Source organism: Rousettus aegyptiacus, unplaced genomic scaffold (genome assembly GCF_014176215.1).
Source record: "Rousettus aegyptiacus isolate mRouAeg1 unplaced genomic scaffold, mRouAeg1.p scaffold_m13_p_16, whole genome shotgun sequence".
Taxonomy (NCBI): Eukaryota; Metazoa; Chordata; class Mammalia; order Chiroptera; family Pteropodidae; genus Rousettus; species Rousettus aegyptiacus.
This window is the reverse complement of record NW_023416291.1, coordinates 23,028,733-23,042,200: the sequence shown is the minus strand read 5'-3', so window position 1 is coordinate 23,042,200 and position 13,468 is coordinate 23,028,733. Positions and strand designations below refer to the sequence as shown.

The 13,468-nt window shown below is 45.5% G+C and overlaps 1 long non-coding RNA gene across 2 annotated transcripts; it reads left to right on the top strand.

Moving 5' to 3' along the window:
- The first annotated feature begins 1,932 nt into the window (after positions 1 to 1,932).
- On the top strand, positions 1,933 to 12,634 carry LOC107507223. 2 transcript variants are annotated; one of them, XR_001596122.2, is made up of 3 exons: positions 1,933 to 2,038; positions 11,804 to 11,918; positions 12,474 to 12,634. It is a non-coding gene; the product is annotated as an uncharacterized LOC107507223 (long non-coding RNA). The 2 variants fall into 2 exon arrangements; XR_001596123.2 differs by lacking the exon at positions 1,933 to 2,038 and adding an exon at positions 11,420 to 11,489.
- Positions 12,635 to 13,468: the final 834 nt, after the last annotated feature.

The following is a 13,468-nucleotide window of genomic DNA, read 5'->3' as shown; positions in this document are numbered from 1 at the left end:
TTTGCTCGGAAAATTTTGCCTCAATTTCTAGATTTCTTCTCCACCCGCAGCCCTCGCCACCTATTTCTTTGTTCCAAAATACCTGGATAAAGCTGTGAATGAACACGTGTCACGAGAAGGCTACACATCCATGAAACCAAAAGGACAACTCTCAACTATATAACTCAATATGTAAGAATGTTGAGTATATGACATTGAATCAAGAAGGCATATCGCCAGACTAGGAAGTAGGACCATTCTAATAAATCTCAGAATAAATAGAACCACACGCTTATCATATACACATTCACCATTCACAATAATGCTGCATTTAAAAACTCAAAATAGTGATATATAGTCCATTTGGAACAGCCGTTACCTCTGGGAGGGAGAGACGGAATACATAGGGAAAAGTCTATACATTTCATGGCTACTACTGGTCTTCAGTTGGCCATCGGGGTCACGAACATTCATTTCATTATGATGTTTCATTACCTGCATGTTTCTCACACTCTCACTTTAAAATCTTGATTCATTTTCTTCTATTTCCCTAGAACATTTTCCATAGAATTGAATATAAAAACATTAAGGAATTTTGAAAACTTGAAAGAGAGAAAACCCTCCAGAATGCTACTATCCTGTTTGTATTTCAGCCTCCTCTTTTTCCCAATGCAGAGGGTTCCTTTTTAACCCAGTTATAATCGTACTGTACATACTTCTGCTTTCTGCTCTTAACATTGTATCTTATGCAGTTTTTCAAGTTATCTAACATGTTCAAAATCACCCTCTTCATGGCCTCATCATGGAATATTTCTAATTCTTCATAAAAATTCCGAGAATCCTAATGACTTCTGTATAGGATACATGAGTGTAAAAGAAAATAGATATGCTGTTGTATTAGTCTCCCAGGGCTGCCATGGCAAATTAGGACGAACTGGAGGGCTTCGAATGATAGGAATCAGTTCCTTCCCAGTTCTAGAAGTCCAACGTCCAAAATCAAGGTGTCAGCAGGACCACGTTCCCATCAAAGGACCCAGGAAAGTCTTCCTCACCTTCCCACCAGCCTCTGGTGACACCCAGCAGTCCGTGCGTTCCTGGGCTTGCAGCCGATCGTGCTAATCTCTGCCTCTGTCTTCATATCTCCTTCTTCTTTGTGTATCTCTGGAAGTCCCCTCTTCTTCTTATGTGGATGCCAGTCATCACATTTAGGGTCCACACTAATCTAGTATGATCTCGACCTAATTAAATCTGTAAAGACCCCAACTGAGGTCACACTCTGAGGTTCTGGATGGATGTGGATTTTGGGGAGACACTGTTTGAACCACTCCAGCTACCTTCTGCAAAAATCTAAAATACCAAAAACCGGCTTTTAAAGAAGACGTTAATGGGCTACCATAAGCCATTATGGTATGTACTGGATGTACTGGATGTACGGGCTGTGGGCTCTTAATCCATATTGTAGAAAACTTGTACTAAAAGCGATCTTGGAGATCTGTCCAAACTTCTTATTTCATTAAAAAGGACTTTGAGGGGGTCAGTAGTAAGGTGATTTCTTCCAGGAGACTCAAATTTCCAGCTATACTCAAAGAGTCTGCCTCAGGCTAATGCTAATTAGGCCCAAGATAAACCTCAGTCTACATCTCAAGGACCTTTTTTAGGATTATATTATTTACCCACTGTGAGTAACAAATGAGCACACACTTAGCACCTTGAAAAGACACACGTCTGTTATACAGTTTCAGTGGGTCAGGAATCTGGCTTTGCCGCCACTTCTGCTTCAGGGGCTCTTACAAGGCTGCACGCAAGGTCTTGGCCAAGGCTGAGGTCTTATCTAGAGAGTCAGCTGGGGAGGAGTCCACCTCCAAGTTCACTTATCAGCAAGGGCGTCAGCAGCGTTCAGTTCCTTCTGAGCTGTTGAACCAAGGGCCTGGGTTTCTAGCTGGCTGCTGGGCACCACCCTCGGTTTCTTGTCTTGTGGGCCTCAACACAGACTGGGTGACTTAAACGACAGAAATTTATTTTCTCACAGCCGGAAGTCTGAGATCAATGCGTGGGAAAGGTTAGTTTCTCCTGAGGACGCCCTTCTGCCTGGCAGAGGGCCGCTTCTCATTGCGTCCTCGCCTGGTCTCCCTGCCTCTGTGTGTGCTTGTCTGATGCCTGCATTTTCTCTTCTTATAAGGGCACCAGTCAGATTCAGTTAGGAACAATTTTAGAGATCTCATTTTAACTCAATCATCTTTTTAAAGACCTTATCTCCAAATACAGTTACATTCTGACATACTGGGGCTTAGGGCTTCAACATCAAAATTTGGGGTAGGAGGGGACACAATTCAGCCCATAGCAGGGGCCTGACCCGTTTTAGCAGCCTTTATCACCATCTGACTGCAGCCCCTGAGTCTGTATGACGGAGGAGAGCTCCACCAGCAGCCTCAGAGCTCAGGAGAGACCCTACTTACGCAAGAGAGTCCACTGCATTCCTGCATCGTACCACCGAGCTGGTCTCCTTTACTCTGGGGATCAACCCCACCTCTGGGGTCAGCAATGGACACCTCTGGAGAGCAGTTTCTCCTAATTCACAAATCCTACTCACTCCAAAAGGCCCTCTACCCCGACACCCTGCCCTCCCAAGGGCCCTCGCACTCAGTAGGTCTGTGGACAGATCCCATCAGGACAAAGCCCTGACTGTGTAGATCTTGGAACAGTATTCTTCACTGGAGTCCATGAGGACCCGCCCTCCTGTTTGTCCTCCTTTCCTAGAGGCTTCTTCCTGATTCTTCCTTGTATACGTGACCTCTTAATCTTGGAGAGTCTTCAGGTTCACTCCCAAGACTTGTTTCTTGGCTGTTCTCCCTACTGTGGTGGATGCAATTGGTCACACGTATTAGATACCATCTATACACTGATTACTTGCATGTCTCTATTTTCAATTTGGCTTCTGTGAACTCCGGACTCAGCTCTCTATTCAACACATTGGCTCAAACATTTAATAAGATATCTCATTCTAGACATGTCCAAAACTAAGCTCCTGGTCTCGCCCCAAAAAACTCTTCCTCTGAAATCTTTCCCACCTAATTTTATGGTGTGGATGAAAAAGGGGTTCTATGGAAAGTAACCTCACAGGGACAAGAATAAAAAGAAATGCCCAAAATGAGAATAGTTGGTTGGATAAGGAGAATGCTTTCCTCCCCTCAAAAAAAAATAGTATTATTATTAATTAGATAGAATATCCAGAAAAAGAAAGAATATAGAGAACCTATTATGTGCCAGGTAATATTCTAAGCAAATTATGTAAGTAGTCTCATTTCTAAGCAAATTATGTATGTAGTCTCATTCTAAGTAAATTATGTATGTAGTCTCAATCATCACAAAAATAAGCCCAATACTATGTTGGTAAAAAGTTAAGAAACTTGGTCAGGTAGAGACAGGAGCCAAGTCAAACTTATATTTGACTCACTCCAAAGTATTAACCAATTTTTTGTATGAGTCAGCTATCTACATGATGATGCTGCATGACAAACCACCCCAAACCTTGGTGGCTTCTGAAAACAGGTATTTGGTCTCCTGCTTATGGGTTTTCAGGTCGATTTGGCAGATCTAGACTGGGCTTAGCTGGGTGACTTGCCTCAAGTTACAGCCTACACGTGTTTCAGGCCCGCTCCATGTTTATTCTGAAGACCAAGCTGAAGAGGCAGAGCCTCCCAGGGGCATGTTCTTAACCAGCGCCCTACACTTACTGCGGGCCTTGCGTAGACGCTGCTCTTTCCCACGTGTGTTCCCTCCTCTGAAGACCTAGGAACCTATGGTGGTCTTAAAAATTCAATACTCAGAGCTGTTAAATATCTGAAGATCACATGCTCTCATGAAAATAGAGCCAAATTAAGACCTGGGTTGATGATACAGTTGCATTACCAGGCAGGAGTTTCTTGGCAAAACAGAAAATCTCTGAACTTCCTTTTTCTGCAAATGGAAACCATGTGGGTCATATTTAAAGCATTTAGCAATCAGTTTGGTGCCAGGAGGCTTCCTGCTGTGCTTGATACTAACTTTTTCTTGCTCTTTAGTTCCCAGGAGGCCTTGAAAGCTGAGGAGGGGGGGCGGGGGTGGATGGCCCTCAGGGGTCTTCACCACCACAGAACTATTTCACTAATTTATGACTGGTAAAGGCACATCACTGCATCTAAGCTGACTCATCCCTAGAGGTCACATGTCCCAGCCTTGCTGTGAGGGCAAAGATGTGTTCATCAAGAGGTTATGACACCAAGCGGGGGAGGGGAGATACTATCTCAGTAGGAAAACCCTGCAGGCCCTGTAGGGGCCACCTAGCCAGACAGCCCTCCAAACTGCAGGATGCTGCCTCAAAGGAGAGTCTCTGTCACCTGAGGCAGAACATGTGATGATGGTTGTCTTGCTCTGTGACAATTTTGCCTTTCGGTGTGTGAAGCAGAAATCACTACCACCTGCAGAGAGGAGGATAAAAACAGTTCACAGTCGTTTTGTTTGGTTCCATTCATTTGAGCCGACATTAAAAAGCAGGAGACTTCATCTAAAAATACAGATTTCTACTTCTATTAAATAAACCAGATGACATGGCAACATTCTGCTGGCATCCCCTGCAGGGCAAGAATCTTCTAGAACTGAGTAGTATTCTCCCTTTATTTAAGGACTACATGCTTCATGGTACCCTTTCCTCATCCCTCCCTTAGTTTCTCCCCAGCACTGAGGCCACATATTAATTACCGCTTGTCACAATAAACTTTTTTTCTTCTTATAACAGAGAACTGTTTCTCTGTGCAAGACTCTCTAAAAAGGTGGAAAGGGACTCAGAGCCACCAACTCCAGGAAGCCTCTGACAGGCCTGACACGACGAGGGCAGTGTAGAAGTACGAAGGAGACGCACCAGGCCACTGTGAGCCATCGTGCAATTCGCCTCATAACCTCTGTGAATGGCACCTTCAGAGCTGTGCCATGAACAATCTGCACAGCTATTTGCTGCGTTCTGGAGGCACAAGAGAGATACCGATGTCGCACAGAGCCATGAGGGCAGGCGAGCAGGCTATGGCCCCAAATGGGGCTAAGGGAGCGCCTGAAGGCCGACAAAAGGGGCCCTTTCAGCTTCACTAGAAGGAAAGAAATGGGGAAGGCTTGGGATTATGATGGCAGACCTCAGAAGAAAATCAATGCATTTAATTCTTTCTGCTTCCATCTTCACCAAAGCATGGGAAACCTTATAAAGGGAAAAGGCAAAGCAAATCTCAGGTGGCCTCTGAAGTCCAAGGTGAGCAATTTGCACCTTGCCCTTGTCAGCACTGGCTGGAAGCTGGGGCTTGCAGAGGACTCTGGACTCAGGAGTAAATGAGGCATAACAGGCCTCTCTGGGTTATGTAGGCCCCACCCTGATGTTTTCTATCACAGTAGTAAGGAAGTTTCTGGGCCAGTGCCAGACAAAATGTTCCGTGTTCCCTTTATTTCCTTACCGACAGGCCTATCCTTGGTCACTGGGTGAATCTTGATGGGTCCCTGGGTCCTGCAGCCAAGTTCTGGGGGAGCCAATACACAGTAGCTTCAAACCCCTTTTTACTTCCCCTAGGGCAGAAAGGGAGCCCGCAAAGTTGTGCTACTATAATTCTAATACCTCATTTATAATAACGAGGGGCAAATGTTTGGTTTTTTAACCGTCCAATTGAAACATTAGGAAGCGAGCCTCCTCTGTAGACCCAGAGGGGCTTCTGCTGAGATTCTGCGGGCAGGCGGCTTTCTCCTTTCTTTGCCTGGCATATTTTCTGGGTAAGGGGAGTGCAGCCTTGGTAAGGGGGTCTCAAGACTAGAGAGATAATAGTTACAGCTTGGTTCTCTCTGTTCCCCAGAGAATAATGAATTTTTTACGCAGTGAGTGTCAAGGCTGGGGATTGGCTGAGGGGGCTCCCACAGCAAGTTCCCTGACTAACGCAGCAGGAAGGGGCTGGGAAGGCAGGACTGAAGAAAGAGCCAGGATGAAGCTGAGACATCCACGTGCAAGGCCAGTAATAGGACAGAGGTGAACAGAGTGCCATTTCTCCCTTTTAAGGCTCCCCAGGGCACTTAGACCCAAATAATCGCCTCTGGCAAGGTGACTGCCAAGAACACACTCCGGTGGCCTGAGGAGAGGTAGGGCACGCTTCCTGCCACAGGGATCAATAACCACTTCAGGGAAGAGATGTCTTTATTCTTAGGCTGGAACTCCAAGGTGGACATGGACAGAGGAGAGCATTTGAAGCAGAGAGGCCCACAAAAACACATTTTTGAAGAGTGGCTGTGAAAGAGTACGTGTGAAAATTCTTCAAAACAGAAGCCGCACTGAGCCTGCCTTCCCCGCGCCCCTTCCCCGTGTGTGACCTCCTCCTCCAGGTCCCACATGCTGGCCACATCCAGCCCTCTTCTGGGAGGTGCCACGCTGTGCCCCTCCTCCCCCAGCTTTGTTCATGCTGTTTGCTCTCCTGGAAGGATCTGCGGCATTTGCTCCCCTGCCCCCTCCTCCTGTTGAAATTCGACTGTCTTTGGTAGTCCTAGAGGCCTCTTTAGTTGAAGCCTTCTCTGATTCACCCAGTCAGAATTGGAGTCATTCTCTTTCTCGCCCTCCTCTGCCTGACACTGTGTGTGTGTGTGTGTGCGCGCGCAACCACGTTGAAGTGCAGTTTATCTGGTTCCCCAACTAGAATATCACCTTGGATGAGCTCTGAGGCTCGCTCTGCTCTCTGCCCCATGCTGCCTTGTTCTCCCTGACACCTGGCGCAAGGACGGCCCTGGGTTGGTCTGGGTCACTGCTCCTGATTGCTGAATCCCAAGCAGATGAGTTGAGTCTATGTCCTGCCCGGTTCTGGGTCCCTGGACAGATGAGCTCACTCCCTTAACTGACTGGTTCTGGGTCCCTGGACAGATGACCTCACTCCCTGCACCTCAGCTTCCTCATCTTTTAAAAGTGTTATAGGGTTGATATAAAGTTTGGCTGAAATTATGCCCTGAAAGTATATTTGACAATTATTGTTGTTTATATTTATTTGTTATGTATGTAGAACGTATATTTCAAAATCTGTCTTTGAGAATTCCAAAGGTCTTGTCACCTTGAACCCAGAGACAAGAATTTGCTCCAATGACTGAAAGTGAACGAAAGAGATTGACCCATTCTTGGGCTCACGGGGACCTGGGATTATTCTGGAAAGACAAAGGGATTCCTGCCATTCTCTTTGCAGGTCAAACCACAGGTCAGGCTTTCAGAAATCCATAAAACAAGGAAGGGCCTTTGCTACAGTAGACTTCCCATAGTTGGTCAACATTTTTTAAATAAATGAATATTGTCATTCATGACAATGAAGGGGACGAGAGACACATGGCTTTATTATGCCATCCTAATGTGGACAAGAGAGAAATCTGGTGACTTAATGGAGTCTGAATGTTAGAAATTTGAGAAAAAAAGACTCTTGCCTTTCGGAAAATTATCCATGACCCCACTGCTTCCAGAGGAAGTGGCACTTGGGTCTCAGTGGGTAGCACTGACTTCCTTCCCCAAGCCCTATGCTGCTCTGTTCAGGGTCAGGTCCATTCCGGAGGCCATGATTTTAGGAAGACAGTGGCAAATAAACAGTGATAAGCCCGACCAGGATGATGTCAGGTCTGGGAATGGTATCTCAGGAGCATAAGCCAATGGAACTGAGGCCACTTGGTCTTGCATCAAAGGATGTGGCAGCCTCATTGGGCAGAAATCAATATTTGAATCTGGAGAGTGGAGTGGGTAGGGCAGAGATCTAAATCCATGGCATCAGGAAATTCAGAAATCAGAGAAACCTGATGAGGTAGCAAGCATCCAAGCACCCCAACTGTTAAAGCTCAGGGTCAATGGCCACTAGCCAGGGTTTGGATTACATATAGAAAGTTCTACTGCCTTGTAAACTGTGACAAGGGTGTGTGGGATGTTGTAGAAGGTTGATCTTCAGAATAATAGGCCTGTCAGAACCCTCTCTGTACCCCAAAATCCAGTACAATACAGTACCTGGCATGTACAAGGCCCTCACTCGTGTTTGAGGTGCCTTTCAATTTTAAGATTACCTAGATTCTTTCAAGGACTATAATGAATAAATAATAATGTTACTAAGAGAGACCTTCTAAACAAAGGCTCCACTTATGTGGTTATATAACTATCTACTAAAAACCCTTTTTCACCATTGCAGCAAATAAACAACAGCCCATTACGAGGATGAGCTGTAACCCCCCAAAAACCCATTTTCTGCATATTCCAGAACCATAAAATAATTTCTCAGTAACAGTAACCCAAGAAAAGTATCTGAGGGTGGACTCTTTGCTTATGGAGCAATGCTGAGCAGGCTTTCCACCTTTCCCTCTTCCTGGCATAAATTAGCTTTTACTATTAAATTGTGTGTGTGTGTGTGTGTGTGTGTGTGTGTGTGTGTACACACACACACGCATCAGTATCACCCCTTGTAGAATTACCAATATCTGTGCAGCTCACTAGCGCTTCCCCTAAGAAGATCCCCAAGAGGTCACTGAAGCCCTGTCAATGGGGGAACCCCTACTACAGAAGTCAGAAGACCTCTAAGGATGCCATCATCATCCACCTAATTAAACAGAAACCCAGCCAGGCATGGACCAAAGATAGCTTGCAGAGTGCACATTCATGCCAAGCCATCTCCCTGGCTCCTGGTACGCTGCTTCTCACAGTCACATGCCCTTAACCAGGCAGCCAAGGGGTTAGAGAAGCAGCCAGCATTTACACCATGACCTTGACTTTTGTTAACTCTGGCCCTGGTGACACCAGCAGGATGTTGATTCCTATCAGGTGATGGCCTGTGTTATGTTTGTTGCCATCTCTACCACCTGGTGGTATCAGTCATCTATCCGAGTGTGCCTCAAAGGATGGGTAGCATGGGCAGTGGATTCAGACCCATAACTGCCTAATCCAGAGATTTGGGGTCTAGTTTAATTGAGTTGCATGTCTGTGTTATTTCTCTAGGCCTCATCCTCCTCAACTCTCCATTAAGGGATTAAGCTGCATCATCTCTGAAGACCATTAAAGCATCAGCGTTTTTTTAATTTCATTCCATGGAAAGAAAGAAAAGCTTCAGGGCATTTGCTTTCTTAGTAGATGTGTCTAGAACATCTTCCCTCTCCCAGGAGAACTTCTGGAATGCCAGAACAGTGGTCATGCCAACTGGGCAGAAGCCACATCCCCACGCCCCGAACCCTGAGCCAGCTGCTGGGTTCCCCTGCTGGCCAGCTCCTCTGCTCCCTTGTGGGCACACTGCAGCACCGGGGAGGCCAGGGCAACAAGGCCAGGTCTCCAGGCTCGCACAAGCCCACCAGCAGCCCTGCCCTGACCCCCTTAATTCGGCTGAACGATGTAAGCACTTCTAAAAGGAACTTTCCTAGAGAAGTGAAATTTAAAAGAGAGAGTACAGCTAGCCACAGAACTGGTGCAGGAGCTATCTTTAGCAGGCCAGGTGGGGGTAGATAAAACCTTATGGGATGAATATCAGCAAGAACTGAGACTTCAGAGAGTGGGGAGACAGGGAAGAAATGGGTCGTTTTGCCACCGAAAGAAAAAGAGAGAGATATGTGAGGAGGGCGGAAGCCAAAAAGATGGCGAGGTGGAGACTAAATGGAATGCAGTCCAGTGAGGTGACCAAAAAACGTTGTCTGAATGGAGGCCTCCTGTTCCCATGCATGTCTGTAAGGTAGAACCCTCCTCTATCTCTTGGCCCCCTGCTGACCATCATCCTCTTTGCCTACTCCCAAATCTCTAGGAGGGTCTACGACATGCATTGGGATCTGTGTGAGCTTCAGATGTATGTGAACATCGAGTAAGGGGCAGAGCTTTATGTCTTCAGAAAGCACGCATGCCCTCCTCCCCCACCACTCTTCCTTCACCTGAGATCTGCAAGCATCTTAGGAACAGCTTTACATATCCAATGGCATGAAAATGAAAGGTTTCCATCACTCTACCTAGATCGAAAGGCAGGGAAGGCCCCGGTTGAAAATCTAAATCGCGAGCAAGAAAATAGAACAGGTCAACAGAGCACAGATATTTTTGCCTTTATTAATTAATTCAGGTTGTCTTAGAAACAGAGACCCTGATTCCTCCAACTCCTGGTCTTTAGCTCATGTGCTGGTTCACCATGAAAGCTAGCTCCGGTCTTAAGTATAGATTTTCCCCTTGGCTTCCTGACCTATATCTGGCTCAGCATTAGCAGCAGACTCTGATGACAGGCCTGGTCGGTCACACTAGAACCCTGCCTCCCACATGTCATTTCCCTCTGTTGGCAGGAAGCTACATTCTTTCACAGGTTCATGAGCCTGTAACCCCAGCCAAACTTCCATGAAGATCCCGTTCTGAGACTGAAGGCTGCTTTCTGGTTGAATGAAAGGCAGTAAGTAAACTGAACTGGGATTAAAGTTGTACCCTGACCCATTGAATGTTCAAGCGCCTTTCTCAGCTCTTAATGCAAAATTCACCAACTTCCCCCTGCCCGCTGAGGACTGCTCCACAACTTCCCTTCACACACACCAATTAGATGATTAACAGTCAGAAAAATGCCTTATACATCCAGTCACAGGCACGCATACCAATCAAAGGAGGTCCTATCACCTACACAGAATCCTAGATAAACAAACAAGGCTGGACACTCACACAGGTAAACATCTGGAAGAAACAGAGGCTTTCATGTCTTACCATGGGTTTCTAAATTCTGAGTGGAATGCACATAAAATAAGACTTCTTGGAAGATTAGTTGATTTTTGAAAATGACTTATTGGCCATCTATAGCAAATATAGTCAATGTTTCTGAAGTCGATAGAGAAATTAGACCATTCTCCAGGGCTAATCTATTGTTATCTAAAATGAGCCAGAGCGGTAGCTATGAATTTAAATGGCAACAATTTGCTGTTTACCATCCCTTAGCAAAAAGAATCTCAGACGCAGAAACTATTTCTACTGGCGTACAGTAACAAAATTTTTCTCCCATTTGGATGATGGGCTGGGCCAAAAGATTGAGAAACCCTGAATTGGGGTACTTCGCTATTGTCGCTCCTTCTGATAACTTTGCTGATATGATGTTCGGTATTCACTGCTGATGGGATGAAGCTGCTTTGTCACAGAGAGCTAAGTCAATAGGTCTGTCCCTAAGGGAAATTTAAAACCTAAGACAAAAATACTCTGAAATATTCCATGAAACTCGAAGTAGATTTCCTGATTCACTGTAACTCAGACCCTCTTGCAAGCTTCTCAGCAGCCTTGGCGTGGGTCCAGGGGGCCACACTCTGCTTAAAGGTGGTGACTGTGATCTCAGAAAAGGAGACGGAAACACACTGGACTGAGTCAAGAGGCTAAGCTGCTTAAGTGCACGTGACTTTGGCAAATTTCCCAGCCTCTCCTCACTTTTCTCATCTGGAAAAGGCTTCTCTCACAGGGAGGTCAAGAGACTCCGAGCAGCACTGGTTATGAGGGGGAGTGCGCCTTGTAAACTGTAAGGAGCTCCCTGAGCACAAACACGCTCACTTATACTGGCAGTGCTTTTTGATTTAGAGCAGGAGGAATGATCACTCACATTTACTGAGCTTGCTCTGTGCTAGGCACTCGGTGCCTCTCGTGTATTAACTCCCTGCCATGGACTCAATTGTGTCCCCCCCAAAATGTCATACGTTTAAGCGCTAACCCCCAGTGAGATGGTATGTGGAGATGGGGCCTTTGGGAAAGAGTTAGGTTTAGATGAGGTCATGAGAGTGCCCTTATAAGAAGAGATGGCAAAAGCTTGCATCCTCTCTCTCTCTCCACCTGCAGGACAGACCACAAGAGGACACAATGGAAAAGCAGCCATTTGCAACCCAAAGTGAGAGTCTTCATCAGATATCAATCCTGCAGCCACCTTGAACTTGGACTCCCAGCCTCCAGAACTGTAAGAAATAAAGTCTTGTTGTCTAAGCCACTTAGTCTTTAGTATTTTGTTTCAGCAGTCTACTTAGCCTTACCAGTAATATAAGTAGTCGACTAACACGTATTTTGTACATTTGTGTTATATACTATTTTCTTACAACAAAGTAGAGAAAGAAAATGTTATTAAGAAAATCATAGGGAAGAGAAAATATACTGACAGTATTTATTTTTTAATCCACATATAAGTGGACCCATGCGGTTGTTCCATAGTCAACTGTATTTGCTTACAGCTGTTTTCCTGATGTAAAATGTACCTACAATGATGAAATACACAAATCTGAAGTGTGTATTTGCAGTGTTGACAGGATGTACGCCTTGTAACTAAACCCTTATAAGATATAGAACTTGATCATAACTTCAGTAAGTCCTCTAGCCTCTTCTCAGTCAAGTCTTACCCTCCTCACATCCTCAGAAGCAACTACTATTATAATTTTTGTTCCACTACAGATTAGCTTTGTTTGTTCTAAAGCTTCATTTAAAAAGAATCATATGTTTGTGTACCGTTTCTTTCACGCAGCAAATGTTTCTGAGACCGAACCATGGTTGTGTGGAGCAGTTACCTCGCCCCTTCTTGTGTTTGGGAAGTATTGGTGAATATACCGTGGTTTGTTGATCCATCCACCTACAGATGGACACTTGGTCTGTTTCCAGTTTTTGGCTATTATGAATAAAGCCACTGTGAACATTCTTGTACAAGCCTTTTTGTTTCATTTCTGTTGGATAAACACATAAACATGGAATTCCTGGGCCCTTGGGTAAGGGCATATTTAGTTTAAAAACAAAACAAAACCGCCAGGGTATTTCTTAAACAAAGTGGCCGTATCCGTTTACTCTCCCACCAACAGCATACAAGAATCCCCATTGCTCCACATCCTTGCCAACATTTGGCATTGCCAGGGTTTTTAAAGAGACCAGAACTTTCCATATATCTGGCTCTGGGCGTTAGAAAATGGGAGGGACTTTGTCATCACTAAGAGTGTACCTGTGGGCACTGTGGTTGCCACACACTATACAGAAGCGAATGTAAATTCACTCCTCATAACCACCTGCTTAGAGGCTGGGAGAAGTGAAATAACTGGGGACTGAGGAATCCTGATACCCTCGATTCCACCAATGGTTTCTGAATGAATGAAATAGGAGACAGTTATCCCCTCCCCCAAGCACCGATCCTTCCCGCTTTGAAAGTGCTAAGCTCAGGATTCAGACAGGTTTTTCTTTTTACCTTGGCCAGGACTAGTGAGGGCACTGAGAAGGAAGATTCTTGTGCAAGGGAATGTCCTCAACTTTTTCTCAATGAGCAGAGCCGTCCAGGAAACTTAGAAGATTTGGGTTCACAGTAGAATCTGGTGTTTCTGGCCCTGTAGGTTTGGATGAACTGGAAACAGGGTGGGGAGGGAGGCGCGAAAGAAGAAAATAGAGGCTCAGAGATCGAGCTCACAAAAGGCCTGAAGGGAGAATGAGTGGCCTAAGGAGACCTTTGAAAGCTCTTATCTGCTGCCTTAAGCCTCCCAG